Source organism: Ornithorhynchus anatinus, chromosome 2 (genome assembly GCF_004115215.2).
Source record: "Ornithorhynchus anatinus isolate Pmale09 chromosome 2, mOrnAna1.pri.v4, whole genome shotgun sequence".
NCBI classification, from domain to species: Eukaryota; Metazoa; Chordata; class Mammalia; order Monotremata; family Ornithorhynchidae; genus Ornithorhynchus; species Ornithorhynchus anatinus.
The window spans coordinates 14358966-14372077 of NC_041729.1; the positions used below are offsets into that span (position 1 = coordinate 14358966).

Below are 13112 nucleotides of genomic sequence, written 5' to 3' on the forward strand. Positions count from 1 at the left end.
TCTTAATCTCCATTTTACAGATGAGGTAACTGAGGTACAGAGAAATTAAACGGCTTGCCCAAGGTAACACAGTTTCAAGTGGTGGACCCAGGATTAGAACCCACGTCCTCTGACTCCTAAGCCTGTGCTCTTTCCGCTACGTCACGCTGCTTCTGCTGTGTGACTTTGGACAGGTCACTTAACCTCCCTATGCCTCAGTTACCTCATCTGTAAAATGGGGATTGAGACGGGGAGCCCCATGTGGGACAGGGACTTTGCCCAACCCGATTTGTAATATCCACCCCAATGCTTATTACAGGGTCTGGCATAAAAATACCACAGTTATTATTATTATCATTATTAGAATTGGCAAATGTGATCCCTGCCCACGAAGAAATTACAGTATAGAAGAAGAGACATATATTTAAATAAGTTAAAGACAGGGGAAATAATAGTGTATAAGGATATGTATACTTAAGTGCTGAGGGGCTAGGGAGAGTATCAGTGCTTAAGGGTAAGAAGGACTGTGGTCTAGTGGAGAGAGCATGGGCCTGGGAGTCACAGGACCATGTACCTGCTGTGTGACCTTGGGCAAATCACAACTTCTCTGTGTCTCAGTTCTCTTTCCGACAAAATGGGGGTGCCATACTTGTTCTCCCTCTTACTTATACTGTGGAACATGATTATCTTCTATCTATCCCAGCACTTAGAAAAGTGCTTGGCACATAGAGCTTAAAAATACCACAATTATTGCATACTCGAGTGCATAAGTAACATACGTAACACAGTAACGCACCAAATAAGGTGGCAAAATAAGGATTCTGAGCCAGGTGACTGAGGCATTTAATAATTATTCAATTTGAAATAATTTGAGTTAATAATTTGATAACTTTATTTTAAACGCCCCATCTCTGAGAAAGAGTAACCCAGCTATTTCACCGTTTTCTCTCCCCGATATGCTGAGACTTAGCAAGGTCTGGAAGCATTCTAATAAAGGAGTCTCCCAGCACTTTCAATGGAACTGGTCCTGTTGACCCTGCCACCCCATTAAGTATTGAAGCTGTCTATTCATACATGACTCTAATGTCTTCTGAATCTGAGGGACTGAAAAAAGCTCAGCTGTCAACAAAATGGATCTTCTTGAGGTGATTTTTAAAGAACTATCTGCATCCGCCATATGAATCTTATTAAAAGAAGGAAAAAAAAATGTGTTGTGATGATCGTGAGAACAAAACGCCACCCGCTTATATGCTTGGAAGAAATGACGTATACAAAACTATTTTTTGTTTTCCTTGTCTTAAGCCGAGTCGTTTCCGACCCATAGCGATTCCACTCTGCCAGTACGCCCCGCTCTCCATCTGCAATCCTTCTAGTAGTGTATCCATAGAGTTTTCTTGGTAAAAATATGGAAGTGGTTTATCATTGCCTCCTTCCACACAGTAAACTCTAACCTCCTCCCTTGACTCTCTCCCTTGCCGCTGCTGCCCAGCACGGGTGAGTTTTGACTCGTAGCGGATTGTCTTCCGCTCGTTAACCGCTGGCCAAGCTAGGAACGGAATAGGTAGGCCTCTGCTTGACTCTCCCTCCTGTATCCGAGACTGGTAGAGTACTGGAAACTCTCCAGGTGCGACCTTGAAAGGGGTTTGTTTTCCTACTGGATTTACGAAAACAAAAATTAGTTTTCATAATATCCCAGGGTAAGACTCTCTATAAATATATTACCGTATTAACCATAAGCAACAATAAGCTTATTATAAACCAAATAAGCTTAAAAAAATAGAGTGCAGAGTTAGTTTGGCGATATCAGGTACTCACATAATCTAGCTGAACCACTGAAATCAACAAAATTAATTGATGGAGGTTCCCAAGGAGGAATTTTCCCTGCACATTCAAATGGACTAGAGATTATGAGCACCACGAGAGTCAGGGTGCATGTCTATTTTCTTTATGGTATTTGTTAAGTGCTTACTATGTGCCAGGCACTGTACTAAAGTTAATCAGGTTGGACATCGTCGCTGTCCCAAATAAGGTTCACGGTCTTAATCCCCATTTTCCAGATGAGGTAACTGAGGCCCAGAGAAGTTACTTGATTAGCCTAAGGTCACACAGCAGGCAAGTGGTAGGGCCGGATCCCAGGACCAAGGTCTTGGAGTCCCAAGGACTGCGGTCTATCCACTAGACCACACTGTTTCTCACTTGTACACATGTACACTTTATGACAGTGCTTAGAACAGTGCTCTGCTCAGAGAAAGTAATAATAATAAAGATGGTATTTGTTAAGCACTTACTATTTGCAAAGCACTGTTCTAAGAGCTGGGGGGATACAAGGTGATCAGGTTGTCCCACGTGGGGCTCAGAATTTTAATCCTCATTTTACAGATGAGGTAACTGAGGCACAGAGAAGTGAAGTGACTTGCCCAAAGTCACACAGCTGGCAAACGGTGGAGCCGGGATTAGAACCTATGACCTCCGACTCCCAAGCCTGGGCTCTTTCCACTGAGCCAATGGTACTAATATTACTGTTACTTCTAGTTAGCATCCTACTCCATCTTGTGTTTTCAGTTTCTACCTGGAAATAAATTGAAGAGAAATGTATGGCAATTTCTTCATCAATATAATTAACTATTAAAATTATTCACTGATGCCTACAGTGTCCTGTTCTAGGTGCTTAAGGAAATACGATCAAAGACAGACCTTGCCAATAAGGAGTTCAAAATCTGGGAAAGAGGGAGGAATGGGGAGATAGAAGATTAAATAGAAAACATTTCACAATTTAACCTTTAAAATAACAGTAAATCAGCTCTCCCTCCTGACTTACCCCACCTACAATAGCTCTCTAGCGATGTTTTCCAGTAGCTCCCCAGTCAGATAGAGAAGGAACTACCAAAATGTTGGGCTATTTTGGCATGTATTTTGGATTATTAGTGAAGCAATGCTCCCTAAATAGCCAAATAAAGACCTCCAGTATTAATGAAATGTAGCATGGCGTAGTGAAGAGAGAACGGCTCTGGGAATGAGGAGGTCGCAGGTTCTAATCCCACCTCTGCCACTCGTATGCTACTTTGCTTCTCTGTGCCTTGGTTACTTCATCTGTAAAATGGGGATTGAGACTGCGAGCCCAGTGAGGGACAGGGACTGTTTCCAACCCGATTTGCTTGTATCCATCTCAGTGCTTAGTAAGGTGACTGGCATAGAGTAAGCGCTTAATAAATACCAAAGTTAATGAAATGGTAAAATTACCCCAACATTCTAACACTTTCTAAAAGCTGCAGTTTTCCATCACTCATCCTTCACTCCTCCACAGTAGGTCATGGGTAACACAACTCTGAGTGACAACCAGACTAGATACTCCTTCATCTCACTGGTCTGGTCTCACTTCCTCCAGTCCATACTTAACAACGAGATGCACAAAGCCCAAATCCCCATTATTCACACCAACTGACTGATGGACCCACAAGAATCAAGGAAAAATACAATCTCGATAACAATGTCCTAAACCTGCTGGAGGCTTCCAATTGAATAAATCTTTTTGCAAACCCTGACAAGCATTTTCACGTTTGTACTCACGAAGAATTTCTATTCCCCACGTATTGAGCCCCCACATGTCTAGAGTAGGCAAGCTTAACAGAATAACATTTATATAACTTTTTTTTAAAAAAAGTATGTGGTTGAAACCTGTATTCTTTATATGTAATTAGGAATTGTTAACATAACGATTGCAAGCATGAAAAATGGAGCTATTGGGTAATGGCATTCAAGGAATGCTGTTTCTTTACAACTGGAATTCTTTATATTGATACTTGGGGTGCATCTACAGCACTAGTAACCCAAAATATTTGTCAAATATCCAGATAGATTGGCACCATCTACCTCGTTTGTCTGAAGGTTTCTGGATTACTTGACAATTGAGCCCTGAAGTTCCAGATTTTTCAGGCAGATTTCCTTTCTATTATGGAAAATAAATTCTGGTTGAGTATTTAACTGTGTGCAGAGCATTGTACAAAACACTTGGGAGAGTACCAAACAACAGAGTTGGTAGACACCTTCCCTGCCCATAATGAGCTTATAGTCTAGAGGGAATTTACTGTCTTCAATAGATTGATCAAGTTGAGAATTTTAGATTATTTTCTTCCTTGAGATTGCCAAGTGATATCAGACAATTTATTTCCATTCTCTTTTCCTCTGTCTTGACATCTGAAAAATTCAGAACACTATATAATTGCTGAGATCATTTTGTTCATATATGCCTCTTGTTAAATCTGGTCACCCACCATACAATGATCTCTGAAAGTCGGAACTAATGTTCTTCAGAAAAAATATATTTGTTTTGTTTTTTGCTATAGTTTATTTAGCTACATAACTAGAGCATCCTAGAAAAACTAAAGTGTACTGAACTTTGTATTTCATAAGGTATTCAACCTCCATTAATTTGGCTAAAGCATTCCTACAATGAAAATAGAGCAAAGTATACCGCAGCTTTGAATTTTCTTAGTCTTTTCCGTAAAACTTATTAAGCACACAATTTCAGAAAGAAGAGAATTTAAAACAAAGAGTGCACTGGGCGAGGAAGGAGAATTCCACGGAGTTTTTGCCACAGATTTCAATGAGCTCTTTTTTCTTTCAAATAGCTCATATGAGTCAAAAAATGAAATGTAAGATTTTATGAATCGCTAATGTAAATGACATCCAAGCAACCTTGAAAGTACTGTATTTCTACAAGAAGGATTAGAAAGCTACTTTGAGATGAAGAGCATTGGTAACTGAACAAATAGAACTACAGATTTTCTAAGGAGTTTGATCACAGCTGAGAATGTGAGCCTCTTGTGAGAAAGTGACTTTGTCCAACCTGATTAGCTTGTATCTACCACAGTGATTAATTCAGCGTTTGGCACATATTAAATGCTTAACAAATACCATTAAAAAAGTACAATTCTGCAATCTCATTTCACCAGAAGTTAACGTTAGCAATGGGACTAATCTGGGTTCTCAGGGGCTGGTCACTGCTGCGTTTTGTTTTCACTTCCACAATTGGAATCATCTTTCTTCTTAATTTGGGATTAAATCTTCACTGAGCCACTACATTTTCCACTCAGTCACTAGACTGGATCCCTGACAGATCATCACCCAGAGTGACTCCCTGGGTTCCTGCCTGGACAGCTCCATTCCCAGCCCTCCTGGGTTCCTGCTCCAAACTGCAACTTCCAGTTCTGATCCCATCACAGAAAGAGCTTCTTCGGGTCCTAGGTCACGCACAATTTTGGTTTAGTAATATAAGCCCAGAGGAATCACCACCGAGCATTCCCTCTCCATCAGCGGCAACAGGAGGTTTGGGTGAAGACTACTCGGCTTCTTTTTCTCAACACCCATATTAATTGCTCAGGAGACACCCCAGGACATCCCTGACATATTTCCCGTACAGCTCTAACTTTCCTTCTACCAACTCTGTTGTACCGTACTCTCCCAAGTCCTTAATATAGTGGTCTGCACCCATTAAGTCTGTGAATTTATCAACCTCCTCTTGAATCAGCTATTTTCATCCTGCACAACTTCCTGTGGATATGAATTCCACGTGTTTACCACTCAGAATGTGAAATGTTCCCTTTTGTTGGATTGGACTTACTGCCTTAAATTTCTGCATCTGTGTAGACCTGGCCAATTTTACCTGCCTTCCGATCTCTGTCCCAAATTTTCCAGGTAGGTATTGACAGTGTATGAATCAGGCTTCAGACTATGCATCCTCCTCACAGATGGTGTATAGGAAGAATTTTCTCCAGGGACCCCAGTGATGCAGCTGGGCTTTTCATTTTGTTTATTGTCGTGAGTTTGCTTTTGGCCATCGTATCCAAATAAGGCCCGTGAATGACCCAGGATACCAACTGGAGAGGGAGCTGCTATGTTTCTTTAAAAGCAAGCTAGATGGCACTAGCGCATAGATATGTTTTGCATTAGTGATCTGTCAGATTGGATTCATACATTCAATCATATTTATTGAGCGCTTACTGTATGCAGAGCACTGTACTAAGCACTTGGAAAGTACAATTCAACAATAAAGAGAGACAATCCCTGCCCACACCAGGCGTAGGGTCTAAAAGGGGGAAGACAGACATCAAAACAAGTAAACTGGCATCAATATAAATAGACTTACATATATATGCAGATCAAAACAAACAGGCGTCAATATAAATAAATAGAATTATAGATATATACATATATACATAAGTGCTGTGGGGCAGGGAGAGGAGGGGAAGAGCAAAGGGAGAGAGTAGAGTTGACGCGGAAGGGAGGGGGAGATGATGAAAAAGGGGACTTAGTCTGGGAAGGCCTCTTGGAGGAGGTGAGCCTTCAGTAGGATTTTGAAGGCAGGAAGAGTGATTTTTCGGTGGATTTGAGGAGGGAGGGCGTTCCGGGCTAGAGGTAGGATGGGGCCCAGGGATCGACGACGGGACAGGAGAGATCGTTCACAACTCTCCTGTTGATTGTAGAATTCTGTGATTTAAAAGGCTAAGGTTGTCTTAATTACAGAAGATACAAGTGAAACCTAAAAATAGAGAAACTCAAAAAAGACAATATATCATACCGTTTAGCCCAGAAAATAAATGAAGCCTTTTCTGCTAAGATTGTGAGTCTTATTTGAGACAGGAACAGTGTCCAACCTGACTAACTTGTGTCTACCCCAACACTCAAAACAATGCTTAGCACATATTAAGTGCTTAACCAATACTATAATGAATAAAAATAAAGTGAGAAAACAATGAATGGATGTGAGGATGTAGAGGAGAGTAATCAATTATGCTATTTTTTATCAATCAGTGGTATTAATTGAGCATTAACTGCGTGCACAGCATCACGCAAAATGTTTGGAAGAGTATGAAAGAATAGAGTTCTATGCTCTCTGCCCACCACGATCTTATAGTGTAGAGGAGGAACTTACATAAAATGTTTGTTACTTTATTTCTTCTCTCTTAAACTCTCCTAGTGATCATCATAATCAATATTGACTATGGCTTTGTCTCTTCGTAGCAAACAGTTCTTGATAGTAACAGCATTTTGGCTCAAATTTTTAAAAAAGGTTATTTCATTGGAAAATGTTCGAACTCTGTTGGAACTTATTGCCTCTGATGTTTCTACACTTTACTTCTCGCATGCGGACCATCTGGGAAGACACCAAAATCTTCACTCATAATAGTCATGAGGATAAAGGTCAGTAAAAGTCAGTAAAATTATTTTGGGGAACCAAATATCGATATTATAGCGTGCAAATATCATTAAAAGACTTTTGTGAGCCATGGTACTCATACACAGTAAGTGCTCAATAAATATGATTAATAATAAAGGCACATATTTCACTTAAATGGTCCTCTCTGCATTGGGTTTCATATTAGAAAATAGGCTTATGCTTGAAGATAAATTAATGTCTTGGGCGGGTGGTAATAGAATGAAGCATGTATCAGCAAAGAGGAAAGTATTAACTCCTGTTCCTTGGCTAAAAATGCCTCAGGGAGTGATTTTTCTGACCAAGGAAACTGTTAGGTCTTCCTTATAAATATCCATGCTTTTATAGCAGAGGGAAAATACATTTTCATTTGTTGATTTCAAGGTTGTAAAATTGACATGTTTTTGACTATCGTTGTTAGGAGAATTTGGTTCTAGTTTTACATTTATGATTTTTTTAATTTTCTCTTCCAAGAGGTTATAGCTTGAAAAAGCTCAAATGAACGCACTGAAGTCCAAGTTTCCTTTTTACTCAGCCAAAACAAGAATGGAAGCCCCAAGGACTATATATCATTTCATCTATTTAGCTAGCTTAATCGCTCCTATTTGGGAGGGACAAAAGCGGGCTTCAAATCTGGTGAAAATTTTGAGCATTCAGCCTCTCTCTGTTAAGAATTTCAACATTCATTCTGGATTCTAATCTAAAGACAGAAAAACCTTCAGAAAAAAAGACCTTATTCAAACTCTGCGATTCGTCATTGGTGTGGGTGTGTGGGACCAAGATCAAAATCACTGGGTTTTTTTTTCCAAACTGTTACTCAGTGCTCTCATCATGGTTGCTGAATTCTGGTACATGCTTTATCCTTCAGGAAGAGTACAACATATTGCAAAAGCTGGGGTGAGATAAGGACGGACTGATAAAAACAGGAGACTCTTTCCATGTTGATTCACAATGTTCAATAACAACTCAAATTTGTAAAGCAATTGAATTTTCCCAAAGTTCTTGCACGTTAATTATCTTTTTATCCTCAAGATAAAATGAATCGGTGGTATTTCTTCAACACCTGTTGAATGCAGACTACATTCATTGGAGAGTATACAGCAGATGATAACAATAATAATAATAATGATGATGATGGTATGTGTTAAGTGCTTATTATGTGCCAGGCTCTGTACAAAGTGCTGGGGTGGATACAAGCAAATCAGGTCGGGCACAATCCCTGTCCCTCGCGGGGCTCAATTTCAGTCCCCATTTTACAGATGAGGTATCTGAGGCACAGAGAATAAAGTGACTTGCCCAAGGTCACCCAGCAGACAGGGGATGGATCGGGATTAGAACCCATGTCCTTCTGACTCCCAGGCCCATGTTCTATCCACTACGCTATGCTGCTTCTCTGATGGAAATATGTTCCCTGTCCTCAAGGAACTTGCATTCTACAAGGGTGCCTAAAAATTATTTGTGAATCCTGGGAGCAAATGGCTACAATAATAATGATAGTTATTAAGTACTTACTATGTGAGAAAGATTAGTAGGTCAATAAACAACACAAATATATGCATATATTATATATTTCTACATATCAAATGGTATATTTATTGAGTGTTTACTATGTGCAGAGCTCTGTACAGAGTGCTTGGGAGTCACATTCCCTGTCCATAACAAACTTAGAGTCTAGAGATGGAGACAGACACTTGAGAAGCAGCGTGGCACAGTGGAAAGAGGCTGGGCTTGGAAGTCAGAGGTCATGGGTTCGAATTCCGGCTCTGCCACTTGTCAGCTATGTGACTGTGGACAAGTCACTGAACTTCTCTGTGCCTCAGTTACCTCATCTGTAAAATGGGGATTAAGACTGTGAGCCTCATGTGGGCCCTTTAAGATCTAGATTTTTAGCCCACCCTCAGCTCCATAGCACTTACATACTTGATTCTATTTATTCGCTATTGTCTTAATGAGATGTTCATCCCCTTGAGTCTATTTATTGCTATTGTTCTTGTCTGTCCATCTCCCCGATTAGACTGAAAGCCCATCATAGGGTAGGGACTGTCTCTGTTACCGATTTGTACATTCCAAGCGCTTAGTACAGTGCTCTGTACATAGTAAGCGCTCAATAAATACTATTGAATGAATGACAACCTGATTACCCTGTATCTCCCCTAGTGCTTAGAACAGTGCTCTGCACATAGTAAGCACTTAACAAATACCAACATTATTATTATTATTATTAAAATGAATAAGTAATTTATAATGTATAATTTAAAGATATGTACATATGTAGGTGTATACAATATAGCTATTTAAGTATTTTATATAGACAGAGTTGTAGCTGTATATCTAGCTATTTATATAAATAGATATATTTATTAAATTATTATATGATTATTAAATTTATTATACATTTATAATTTAGATAGATAGATTTAGACATATGAGCTGAGGATGGACAGGTGAAATAGTCACGGGACCCCAAATCCCTCTGTCCTGAAGACTCTGAGATCTACTTAGGGGTTAGCTAGTGACACTGGTAGCAGAAGATGGACAGAAGCTACAGTTCAGAATTTGGAATGTTGAGAGGTTCTGACAGTTTGTGTCAAGGGCAGACCAAGGAGACTTTTTTCTCCCAGCAGAAACGTACTGCCCTTTTGCGGTTAATAAACCCCACTGATTGATGCTTGACTCTTGCTGTTGTCTTTACTGAATTTACCTTGTCATCTCTCCTTTCTACCCCAGCCCGCCCTTTTTTAGATTGTGAGCGCTCTCTGTTCCAGGGAGAGCATCAGGACACAAACAATAGCTTCGCATCGTATTCCGACACTTAATAATAATAATAATAATAATGTTGGTATTTGTTAAGTGCTTACTATGTGCAGAGCACTGTTCTAAGTGCCGGGGTAGACACCGGGGAATCAGGTTGTCCCACGTGGGGCTCACAGTCTTCATCCCCATTTTACAGATGAGGGAACTGAGGCAGAGAGAAGTTAATTGACTTGCCCACAGTCACAGAGTTGACAAGTGGCAGAGTTGGGATTCGAACTCATGATCTCTGACTCCAAGGCCCAGGCTCTTTCCACTGAGCCACGCTGCTTCTCTGCTTCTCTTAATTCAGGGTGGCAGACATTAAGGAAACAGGTAGGAACTGCCATGACAGCGGCACCAGCAAGAGCAGCGTGGCTCAGTGGAAAGAGCACGGGCTTTGGAGTCAGGGCTCATGAGTTCGAATCCCAGCTCTGCCACTTGTCGGCTGTGTGACTCTGGGCAAGTCACTTAACTTCTCTGTGCCTCAGTTCCCTCATCTGTAAAATGGGGATTAAGACTGTGAGCCCCACGTGGGACAACCTGATTCCCCTATGTCTACCCCAGCACTTAGAACAGTGCTTGGCACATAGTAAGCGCTTAACAAATACCAACATTATTATTATTATTAGAACCAACTGAAGGTTTCCAGGGCAGTGGTATGTCCGACCTCCGTTATGGATGTGAGACCTGAACCGGTCGCATGTGCCACATTCGACTTACTAGATCAGTACCAGCTAGTCATCAATCGATCAACGCTATTTACTGAGAGCTTAATATCATTTATATTCAAAACAACTTCATGAGGCAAGAAAAAATCATAAGCAAAAGAGTGCTGGAATTTAATCAGATCACCAACGTCAAAGCAACGCTTTTCATATCACCTTCATTAAGTGGGATGTGTGAGGAAAACGGAGAACAGTAGGATACTGTGATCGATGATGAGCTGAAATGGAGTAACCAGTAAGTGGGTTACTAAAAGAATGGTTCCAAGACACAGTGAAGCAAAACCTCAAATAATGTGATATAAGTGGATGTTTGGAAAGGAGTGCCAGAAGGTAGTCTAGCTTCACATGAAAGCCATCAGAACTCGACTGGCGGAGTTGGAACAGGGATCTCAGGAAGGCCGTGACACTAAGAGGGAGAAATGAAAGCAGTGCTTGGCACTGTGGGCAATACATTCCAAGTGCTTAGTACAGTGTTCTGCACATAGTAAGCACTCAATAAATACCATTGAATGAATGAATGAATGAACAGCGGAGGAGGGGACAATCTTTATATGCTCACCACATGGGAGAGGTTGCCGGTCACTTGCAGATCTTGTTAACCTCACTGGATCTGCTGGTAAAATCTCACCATCAGTAGAATCATCTTCAAATCTGCAGGCAGCTATTTCAGTCCAGTAGCTCTATGGGAGTAAAGAGGGGCAGAGGTCATTTCATTTGCAGAGGGGGAAACTGAGGTCCCGAGAGACTGGAACTTGCACCCAAGGTGGGCAACTCGCAGGCCAGGGGCAGAGCTAAACACCACATCAGCTGGGTGTTGTTTCCTTCAGATTCCCTCTGCACACTTGAGGACTTCACTCATCCATTCACTCATATTCATTGAGCACTGACTGTGTGCAGCGCATTGTACTAAGCGCTTGGGAGAGTACAATACAACAGTGAACGGACACATTCCCTTTCCACTACAAGCTTGCAGTCTAGAGGACCTTTCTAATCACAAGTAGAATACTAATGCAACTTTAGTATCCATATAGAAACAGATTCCCTCGACCCCTCCCACCTCTTCCTTCCCACAGAAACTTCTCCACAGCACCAATTCTCACCGATCAAATTAGGTCTGGGAATTTGGCCCTAATTAGACCTAGATATCAAGGACGTGATTTGATTCTAGAATCGGACCTCGAACGAGGAGTTGGATAGCGCTTTCAAATCAGGGAACTGGGAATGCCAGCAGGAAGTGGATGGTTATCGCGTTGTGTGGGCCATCCCGTTAAATACTGATTTAAGATTTCAGAATACAGCCTCAAAAGTTGCTGTGATATCAAGCTAAAGGTAGCAATGGAAATCTATTTTCAACCAAACCCTAAGTAATTACAGTATGTCATCACAGCACTGATGAGTATTTACCCAACAGAATGAAACAGCATGTTGATTCCTGAACCGCAGAAAACCATAATTGTCATTTAAATATGGAATGTTATTTAAAATATTAAGTTCATTATCTTCCAGAATCTTATAATTATAAATCTAAAATATTGCTTGGAATATATTTGCATGTTTACAGAATTTTTTTACCACATTTTCTCCATGGCAGAAATACATACCAGTTTATCGTCTTATCGTGGGTTTGAGAGATTGAGAAAAATCATATGGGACTTTCGCATCTGGAGACTTCCTGAAACTACATGGGCTGGGAAATGTGATTTTTGAAATACATATATACATGCAAATACACACATATAAATCTTACCAAATTTCATTTTTTCATCAATATTTAATCCAGGCAATTTACGGTATTCATTGAATGCTCGCTGGGTGGAGCCTTCCTCTCCCCACAGTACTTGTGTATATTTTTATATATTATTTATTACTCTATTTTTTAATGATATGTATCTATCAATGATTCTACTTATCTATTTTGATGGTATCGATACCTGACTACTTGTTTGGTTTTGCTGTCTGTCTTCCCCTTTTAGACTGTGAGCCCGATGTTGGGCAGGGATCGTCTCTATCTGTTGCCGAATTGTACATTCCGAGTGCTCAGTACAGTGCTCTGCACACAGTCAGTGCTCAATTAATATGAATGAAAGAATGAATGAATGAATGAACGAACGAAAGAAAGAACGAACGAATGAATAAGTTCTTAAGAGAATAAAATGCAACTAAGTTGGTAGGCAAGCTCCCTGCCCACAAGGAGTTAAATGTTGAGATGGGAAGATAGACATTAATAAATAAATATTCTCTCTAGACTGTAAGCTTGTTGTGGGCAGGAATGCCTATCAACTCCTCTCTATTGTACTCTCTCAAATACAGTGCTCTACACAGAGTAAGTGCTCAATAAATACTATTGACTGATTGATTGAATAAATAGGTTACAGATATTTACACAAGGACTGTGAGGCTGA

At 40.4% G+C, this 13112-nt stretch overlaps 1 non-coding gene across 1 annotated transcript; it reads right to left on the reverse strand.

Moving 5' to 3' along the window:
* Positions 1 to 1483: 1483 nt before the first annotated feature.
* Positions 1484 to 1621, reverse strand: LOC114809921. Its single transcript, XR_003757692.1, has one exon. It is a non-coding gene; the product is annotated as a small nucleolar RNA SNORA7 (small nucleolar RNA).
* Positions 1622 to 13112: the final 11491 nt, after the last annotated feature.